The sequence below is a fragment of the Actinia tenebrosa genome, unplaced genomic scaffold (genome assembly GCF_029948245.1).
Source record: "Actinia tenebrosa isolate PJP-AT-01 unplaced genomic scaffold, QUT_ActTen_1.0 PGA_scaffold3__52_contigs__length_22856419, whole genome shotgun sequence".
In the NCBI taxonomy this organism is placed as follows: Eukaryota; Metazoa; Cnidaria; class Anthozoa; order Actiniaria; family Actiniidae; genus Actinia; species Actinia tenebrosa.
The window spans coordinates 7,088,984-7,097,864 of record NW_028292580.1 but is presented as its reverse complement, the minus strand read 5'-3'; the positions used below and the strand labels follow the sequence as shown (position 1 = coordinate 7,097,864).

The 8,881-nt window shown below is 36.6% G+C and overlaps 2 pseudogenes; one reads left to right on the top strand and one right to left on the bottom strand.

The window, feature by feature from the left end:
- The first annotated feature begins 299 nt into the window (after nt 1–299).
- Nucleotides 300–2,073, top strand: LOC116302036 (uncharacterized; annotated as a pseudogene).
- Nucleotides 2,074–2,598: 525 nt separating this feature from the next.
- Nucleotides 2,599–4,038, bottom strand: LOC148908359 (uncharacterized; annotated as a pseudogene).
- Nucleotides 4,039–8,881: the final 4,843 nt, after the last annotated feature.

Sequence of the window (8,881 nt, the reverse complement as noted above, 5' to 3'; positions counted from 1 at the left end):
AATGGAAATCATTTATTTTCAGAGAATAATTTCGGTCAAAATTATACACCCTATGCAAAAAGAAGAGGACTGGAGACGAGTCAAACATGAAAGCGAGGTCCTAAAGGCCTCATTTCAAGAAGAGTGTATATGTATATCGAAGTGTGTTTTTTACTAGAGTTTTTTACTGAAATTTATCATCTTAACTACAGTTTACAATGCCAACACATTGCTGTGTTCCTCTCTGTACCCAAAAGGGTTACAAGGATAAACAGACAGGGAAGAAAATATCGTTTTTTTGCTTTCCAAAAGATAAAAATATGAGGCGCCGGTGGATTCACGCGATTCGTCGTGACGAGAACAAGGATTTCAAGATCATTGATACAACCAAAGTGTGCTCTCGCCACTTTGAAGCCACAGAAATGAAGATATCACTCACAGGCATAGTTCCATACGTAGTTCCCTCCAAGTTTGCGTTTTCTGTGCCTACTACTAAAAGAAAAGCACCCACTTTGAGATCTGCACCGACAAATACTAAAGTCACGAAATACGAGCAAAGTGACAATGAGGTTGACGAGTCATCTACAATCAATGCTGTAGTTTATAGTCCAGAAGAAAACGAAGAAACCTTAAAAGAAACTATATCTGAACTTAAAAACAAACTCGAGGAAGCTCAAGCGCGGATTGATACTCTTGAACGTGAGAATGCAAACCTACGAGACCTGCGATCTAAAGTGTCAACATTAGAAAGTCGGTACCAAACATCACAATCAAGAGTCTTTACTGTTGAACACTTCAGATGAAGACATTTCTTACTACACTGGATTCCCTAACTATCAGACATTTCTTGCCGTTTATAATTTCCTTGATCCAGCCGAGAGATGCGAAAACATTAATTACGGCACAATCAACAAAACCGTACCGGATGATTTCTATGATAAAGCAGGAGAGGATGAAGACAGTGATGAGGATCTCTATGACTTGAAAAAGCCTCGAAAACGTGGAAGATCAAGGGCACTAAAGCCGATTGAAGAGTTTTTTCTCAGTCTCTGCAGACAAAGGAGAGGATTTTGTGAAAAACATCTGGGCCATTTATATGGTATTTCACAGTCCACTCTGAGCAGAATTCTTACACCATGGTTTAATTTCATGTACCTCAAGTTTGCCCAAGTGTGCATCTGGCCTTCGAGGGAAAAAGTGGATGATACTATGCCTGAAATCTTCAAAGAAAAATATCCATCAACTCGTGTGATCATAGACTGTACTGAGATCAGGTGCCAAATGCCCAGTAGTCTCCTTCTTAACAGTGAGCTTTTTAGCTCATATAAAAACCATGTTACTTTGAAAGCCCTGGTAGGCATTGCCCCTAGTGGAGCTATCACACTTATTAGCCAACTCTACACTGGGAACATCTCAGACAAGGTAATTGTGGCACGAAGTGGTCTACTAGATCTAGAGTTTAATAATAAAGATTCAATAATGGCCGACAAGGGATTTACTATTGATGATCTGTTGCCTCTGGGAGTGACAACAAATATCCCTCCCTTCCTCGTAGACAATGCACAGATGTCTGGGGATGATGTCATAAACACACAGCAAATTGCAAGTGTTCGCATACATATAGAGCGTGCTATCAACAAAATCAAAAACTTTCATGTCTGGGATTCTGTAGTGCCACTGAGTTTATTTCGGTGTTGTGAATCAAATGTGGACTATTTCTGCATTTTTATGTAATATGCAAGATCCCATAATTTCTGAATGAAACTTTGAATTAGGATATTGGGAACCAGATGTTGTATACATTATTTCCTGACAGAGTAATATTTGATACGAGCCTTCAGGCAATTTTCAAACATTTTGACTCTCTAGCATATATGACAAAAAGCAGAGGTCCCATCACTCTGACTTTGTTGCAAGGTGGACGTAAAAGAACCACTGAGGCCATAAACAATATTCTTTGCCGTGACCACCCTCAGTGTCTAGCTCGAATACTGACTACTTCTTCAGACTAGGGACCTCATTCAATTAAGGTAAAAAACTATGTATGGGTATCCCTGCCACAGATTGATGGCAAACTCAATAAACTAAATTAAAAAAAAAAAAAAAAAAAAAAAAATTTATTACAGTTAACAAAATTAAAGTTATTTCAATTTATTTATTAAAGTAATTTACTTGTATGATTGCAAAAGCAATAATCATAATGTAATCAATAATATAATCAATATTCAATGGAAGTCAATTGAGAGCAATCCAAAAATATCTTATATAAACTATCTTGTTATAACTTCATTATTGGTCAAGTCAAGAACCTGCCAACAATCCAGCACACAGAATAAAAAGCAAATTACCAGTCAGCAAATAAGGCAAATATGGGCTCATCTTTTATAAATGCCTATTTATTTGTTATATATAACACCATAAATGCAAACATTTTCTGGATGTATGTCAAAACAAAATATTTACTCAACATTTTATAATATTTACTGGTATTTTATTGGTGATACACAGTGAATGTTTAGTGACTATTAAACAGTCTGATAATGAATAATTTTTTTTTTCCTACTCCCATTTCAAAGATATAATATAAATTTCTCAAATAGACAGTATTAATACATAAAATTGGTTTACATGATATTGACATGAACATTCATATAATTTCATACTTTAATATTGCCTGTTTGCAGAAAAATGGGAAGAACCATGGACTAAAAAGTGCTTAAAATAGTATAACTTTAACTTCTCAGATAAGGTATTCCAAAACTCTCGGTCAAAGACAATTCTTTCGATGCTCATACCCATACTGGTATAAATGATGAAATCACACCAGTGAGCCCTTGTGGCTGCAAGCTGTCCTTGGACTTGGTAAAAGTATGCATGATTCTTCTTGAGCTTTGGCATATCTTGGACTTTTTCTGCAAAGAACCCTAGATCAGTGCAGGCATCAAGTGGAGTGACATTGAATTTTGTTAGCGGACATTTTACCTCTACTAAACCAAATGGCCTTTCACATCCACTATCAATGACTTTGCCATCAGGTGATGCAGCCAAAAATGGGGAGTCCTTCAAAACAACCAAACCACATTTGTGCACTGAAACTGGTCTTCTTGTTGAGAACATGTAACTCTCATATTGCTGCAATGCAACTGGCTCATACTTTTTGCCATGTTCTGTGTACCTTGAAGTGAATTGCTTAGGATTAATAAGATTTCCAACTAAAGTCTCGTGATTCCTTTGTCCGATAGCAATGGTTTTGAAATTAGATGAAGTCAGTCTGAATTTTCTTTCTTCTTTCCATTCTTTGCATTCTGATTGCTCTCTTGTTTTATGTTCTATGTTTCTGATTTTTTGTTCATCAACAATTACGTGATTCATCAAAGATTTCTGATCATCATCCAATGATGCCATGTTATCTATTGCAAAATCATCAGTATCTTGGAGGGGAAATGGGGGGTAAGTTGTGAGATTGTTGTTATAGTTCCCTCGAGGCACAGTATCTATACTACAAAAAACTTGGAAATTTGATTCTGTGAAACCAAGGTGATAGGCACCATATGATCCCTTGGGGGATTTTCCAAATCGTGTATTTACACATTCTAAACCAGCAGAACTAGCAACTTGACAAAATCCAAACTTTGGGTTTATTTTGACTAGTTCTTCTTTTAATCTGCATTCAGCAGCCACTTGAGACTTGTAAGTTTTTCTTGATTCATATTACTGACACTTGACTCCTTCTGATGAATCTGTGAGGCCCAGCATAGTTTTCTTAACAATTACCTCCATTACAGGCTGTGCTTTTATTTTGTCACTCCTCCCAGTCCTGTGCCACATTTGTAGGGTTGATGTGCACGTTACTTTAGGATGCATGTCTTCTTCCTGACTCAGTTGCTTGATGTCTTTACAGTCATAAATGCTAAATTTACATAGTTTTATCATAAGTCCTAAGACATGATTGCAAAACCCTGTTTTTCCTGCAACACAGCTACAAACAGCATGTTTAACACTTCCAGTCAATATACACAAAGCAATTTTCAGTTCATGTGGGGGTTCATTTGGAGGAGAAATTGTCAGTGACGCAAAAAATTTTCAAGGCCCCCCCTTTGAACGCATCCAAGTTTATCGAATACCCCCCATGGATTGCAGTAAAAAATTTAAAAATTTTCCCTAAAAGTCATTTTCAAATTTCAAGACCCCCCATTTTTCACTAGCAAAAATTTCAGGCCCCCCCTAATTTCTCCTCCACCCCACCCCCCTCCAACTTAAATAATGACCGGTCCCTTAGCCCATGAGGTTTTTTTTTACTGACATTTATTTTCTAGTATTATAATGGTTTCAAACTTTATCTTATACTATGTTGCAGTTATACAATAAATAAAATACATGTTTAAAGGAGACGGAAGAAATAACTTTGAGGAAGAAGATCAAGTGTTTTGGGATGACAAGTCGGACAGTGAATCTGACCATGAAGAGATAAGAGGAAATGAAAGAAGGAGATTGGTTGAAACTTTGGATATTGATATCGAAGACCTAGAAAGAGATTTTGAACAATCTAGTGCAGAAATAAGCGTTGCCGTTGAAGCAAGTTTCTGAGTGACCCTTATTAACTGGATTGCCTTGTTTGTGTGCTTTTGGTCTGCATACTTTTCTGTACCAGACTGAGGCATTGACATTCTACTCGCCTTTTTTAAAGCGATTTTTCAGGTTTTGTGTGAGCTTACGCCAATCATTTTCCCAACCGCAATATTGGTTTTCCTTGAAAAATTATCTTTCTTTTAAAGATAAGCATTCAAAGTATGTTGTTTGTCCGAAATGCGACACCCTATACCGTTTTCAAGACTGCATTACAACAAGATTCGGGCGTGTCATTGCTAAACCATGTTCTCACATTGCTTTTCCGAATCACCGTCAATTGTTTCGCCGCACACCTTGTGGAGCGGAATTGTTTAAGGAAATTCGTTTGAAAAATGGACAGATGAAATTGTACCCACATAAAGTTTATTGTTATGAAAGCATCAGAGAGACTCTAACTCACTTTATTAAGCGACCAGACTTTGTACAAAGATGTGAGATGTGGAGAAATCGGAATGTACCGGACGATATTTTAGTTGATATTTACGATGGCCAAGTGTGGAAAGATTGGCAATATTTTAACGGCACTCCTTTTCTTGCCCAGCCTAATGATTATGCTTTTATGCTGAATGTTTACTGATTTCAGCCTTTTAAGCACAGTGTCTATAGCGTTGGAGTCATATATATGGTCCTCCTAAATCTTCCGAGAAAAGAAAGGTAGAAAGAGGAAAACGTAATAATAGTTGGGGTAATACCTGGTCCACACGAGCCCAAATTGAATATCAATACGTACTTACAACCACTTGTAGCCGAATTGAACTTATTGTGGCACGAAGGCATCCAAGTTCGACCTCATTGGAGTAGAACAGCAAGATGTTTTCGAGCTGCCCTCCTTTGTATTGCTTGTACATTCCTGCACTAAGAAAAGTTTGCGGTTTCTTAGGATGTACTGCTCACCGAGGGTGCTCAAAGTGCACAAGATTTTCCCCCGGAGATTTTAGTAGCATGGATGTTTCAGGTTTCGAAGATGACGATACACCAAGGACAAATGAAGAGCAAGGAAGAGAGGCTCAGAAAATACTTAATGCAACAACCGCTGATGAAGGAAACCAAATTGAAACTTCCGCTGGAACAAGATATTCTGAACTCTTACAGTTGCCTTCCTTCGATTGTACTCGTTACCATGTTGTTGATCCTATGCACAATTTGTTTTTAGGGACAGCAAAACATTTAATGAAAAATGTATGGCTAAATGCTGAAACGCCAATTATTTCCAAAGAAAATTTGAATAAAATCCAGGAAAAGTTAGATGACTTCAAAGCACCATCATTTATTGGGCGTCTCCCGAAAAAGATATCAATATCGTTTGGAGGATTTACTGCTGATCAGTGGAAAACATGGACTCTGTTGTATTCTGTATTCTGCATTTGGAATATCGTTCCAATACATGATTTGGAGCTGTGGAGGTTATTCGTATTGTCCTGCTTTCACTTTTGCTCTCCACTTATTACAACTGAAGAGCTACAAGAAGGACATGATTACCTAGTGGAATTTTGTAAATCGTTTGAAAAAAGATATGGAAAGGAACGTGTTACGCCAAACATGCATCTACACCTGCACCTCAAACAATGTATTTTAGATTACGGGCCTGTATATTCATTTTGGCTTTTCAGCTTCGAACGTTTCAATAGGATTTTAGGAGCGTTTCGAACTAACAATAGATCTGTTGAAATACAAATCATGAGAAAAAGTCTCCAAAAGCATGAACTAAGAGATATCCCTTTACCAGAGAGATTTCGAGAAACTTTCCAACCAGTATTTCAACTTCTTCAGGAGGCACAACACGTAGGAACACTTGGCGAAAGCATCCCATCAATACCATCAACACTTAATCTTTCAGTTGGTCAAGTACTAAGTTGCTTAGAGTGGAGCAATATGAATGCATACTCATGTTTTTCACCTCAATCCATTGATGTTCTTGATAATGACTATACAGAATATCTCTTTAAAGCTTATGAAACAATTTTACCTCAACACTCGGTCACTGAATGTGTTACCGATACGTTTGAGAGAATTAGTACCATTGGATATTTGGGGACAAAGCTAGGGTCCTCTGACTCTAGACTGGAACGTTCTTCCTTCATTCTTGCAAGTTGGTGTGGCCAATATAGTGGCAGTATTGAGGCCGATTCATTTGACTTGCTCCCCGGTGTTGTCGATTTCTTTCTTAAACAAACCATTATAATTGATGGCAAGCAGGAATCATTGTGTATGGCAAAGGTTCGATGGTTTCAGCGTCATCCAGAAAGACACAGGATTGGCAGACCACATGAAATTTGGTGCAGAAGCTTGTTTGAAATGGAAGGACCCTCTACATTCATTCCCATACAAAGGATACACAGCCAGTTTATTGCTGCGTACGATGTTATTGACAAAGAAAGAGTATTAATTGTTTGTCCTTTACAACGTAAATTGTATGGATGATGGAGATGACAGTAAAGTATCATCCAGGAAAAATATTCAAAGCTATCAAAAATAAACTGTTTGAACTGTGCATCAGTAACTAGAGAGTCAAAATGAAAATTGAATGACTTGTTTGATGAGTTTAAAATTAGATGAATTAAAACAATTATGAATGAAATTGCATATATTGCCAATAAAAAAGATGAATTCATATGTTCAGACTAAACAAAATTGATGCTTCAAATAATATTACAGATGTTAGCGGTTTGAAATACAGCTGAGGTTAATGGGTAAGTTTTCTTATTGTCACTGGAAAAAACGCATGTACGACTTACGCATGTTATAAATACATCGTCCGCGTTTTTTCCTGTGTGTATCAACGCATATAACCTCACTTTCATGACATCAAAGCAAAACAATGATTGAATGAATGTGGTCGCAACATTGATGTCATGCGTTAGGAGAAAAAATTGACATATATGACTGAGATGGACCTGCATGCACTCCCCCCTCGAAAGTCGTAAAAACAAGCCAACATCCATCATAATTCAGTTGAAAAATTATTGATTTGTTTTGAAATGTTTTGATCGCAATGAATTGAAACGGAAACCTCACATCGGATATACTCAGTTTGGGGTATTGTATTTACCCATGTGTTCAGATGTATGGCAAAGCAATGGCAAATTTATTAGAAATTCACCCCGACCTTTGCCTGCATACACTGCAAAAACAGCTGAGTGATTACAACTCAAAATATCGAGTTTACACATGCATCCACAGTAGTGAGTAAAAATGACGTTTTATAAAGAGTAATACATACTCAGAGTCAAGAGTATTTAGTACTCAGGAATGAGTCCAAGCTACTCCTTCATTAGAGTTAAAAGTACTCGCAAAGAGTAAAGTTTACTCAAAGTCTCGATAAATGTTACTCAAGAAAAAGAGTCATGAAAACACAGAAGAAACGCATCCACAATAACTCTTTATTTGGAGTAAAATGATTCTTAACACATAAAATTGAGTACATAAATAAATGCTCATAAAAGCACTCATTATAATATTAATACTAAAATTTATTGATCATGAATATTCAAATATATATAACAGATATTAAAACCCTAAAAAAATACTGTCATTAAAAATACATTTAAATATTTTGATAAAATGGAAGAGTGAAACAATAAGAATAATAATAAAATAGATGCTAAGCATTTGAACCAGCCAATTGCCGGATCTTTTTAGTACATTTGTCATTAAAAATACTATCAACTATCATTGAACATGCAGTTAAATATTGATAAAATCGAAGAGTGAAACAATAAGAATAATAAGATAGATGCTAAGCATTTGAACCAGCCAACTGCCTTCCTGTTAGGGAAAGAATGCATCATAAGTTTTTCCCCTTTCTTGACATGCATAAGAAGGTTGAATCCGAACGAAATAGCATTGTGTGATTGAGGTAAAAGGATCAAAGGAGACAAGTCATTTTGTCTGGCATTACAGTCAAAGGACATGAAGCGTGCCGAGCTAGACTGCATTATTCAATTCATAAAAAGATATTTGCTTGTTCCAATCTTCTGTGAATGAAATAAAATTTAAATCCAAACTTGGATTGCATCAGTGAATAGTGACTCAAGTGTAAACCTGTTAGAAACTAGATGCACTCTGGTGCATTTACTTGGGCTACCATCAAGATGTCCAACTGCAGTCATGTGATTTCGACTCTCTCTGCCTCGTTTTCATAATTACCTCGTTTTCATGGCAGATTCTCAACAACGATAGATAGAAAACCTAGATTCGGCCTACCACAGGTAGCCCGAGTAATTATGCCATTGTTTTCAATTGCACAGTCCTTTATAAATTATACTAATACTTC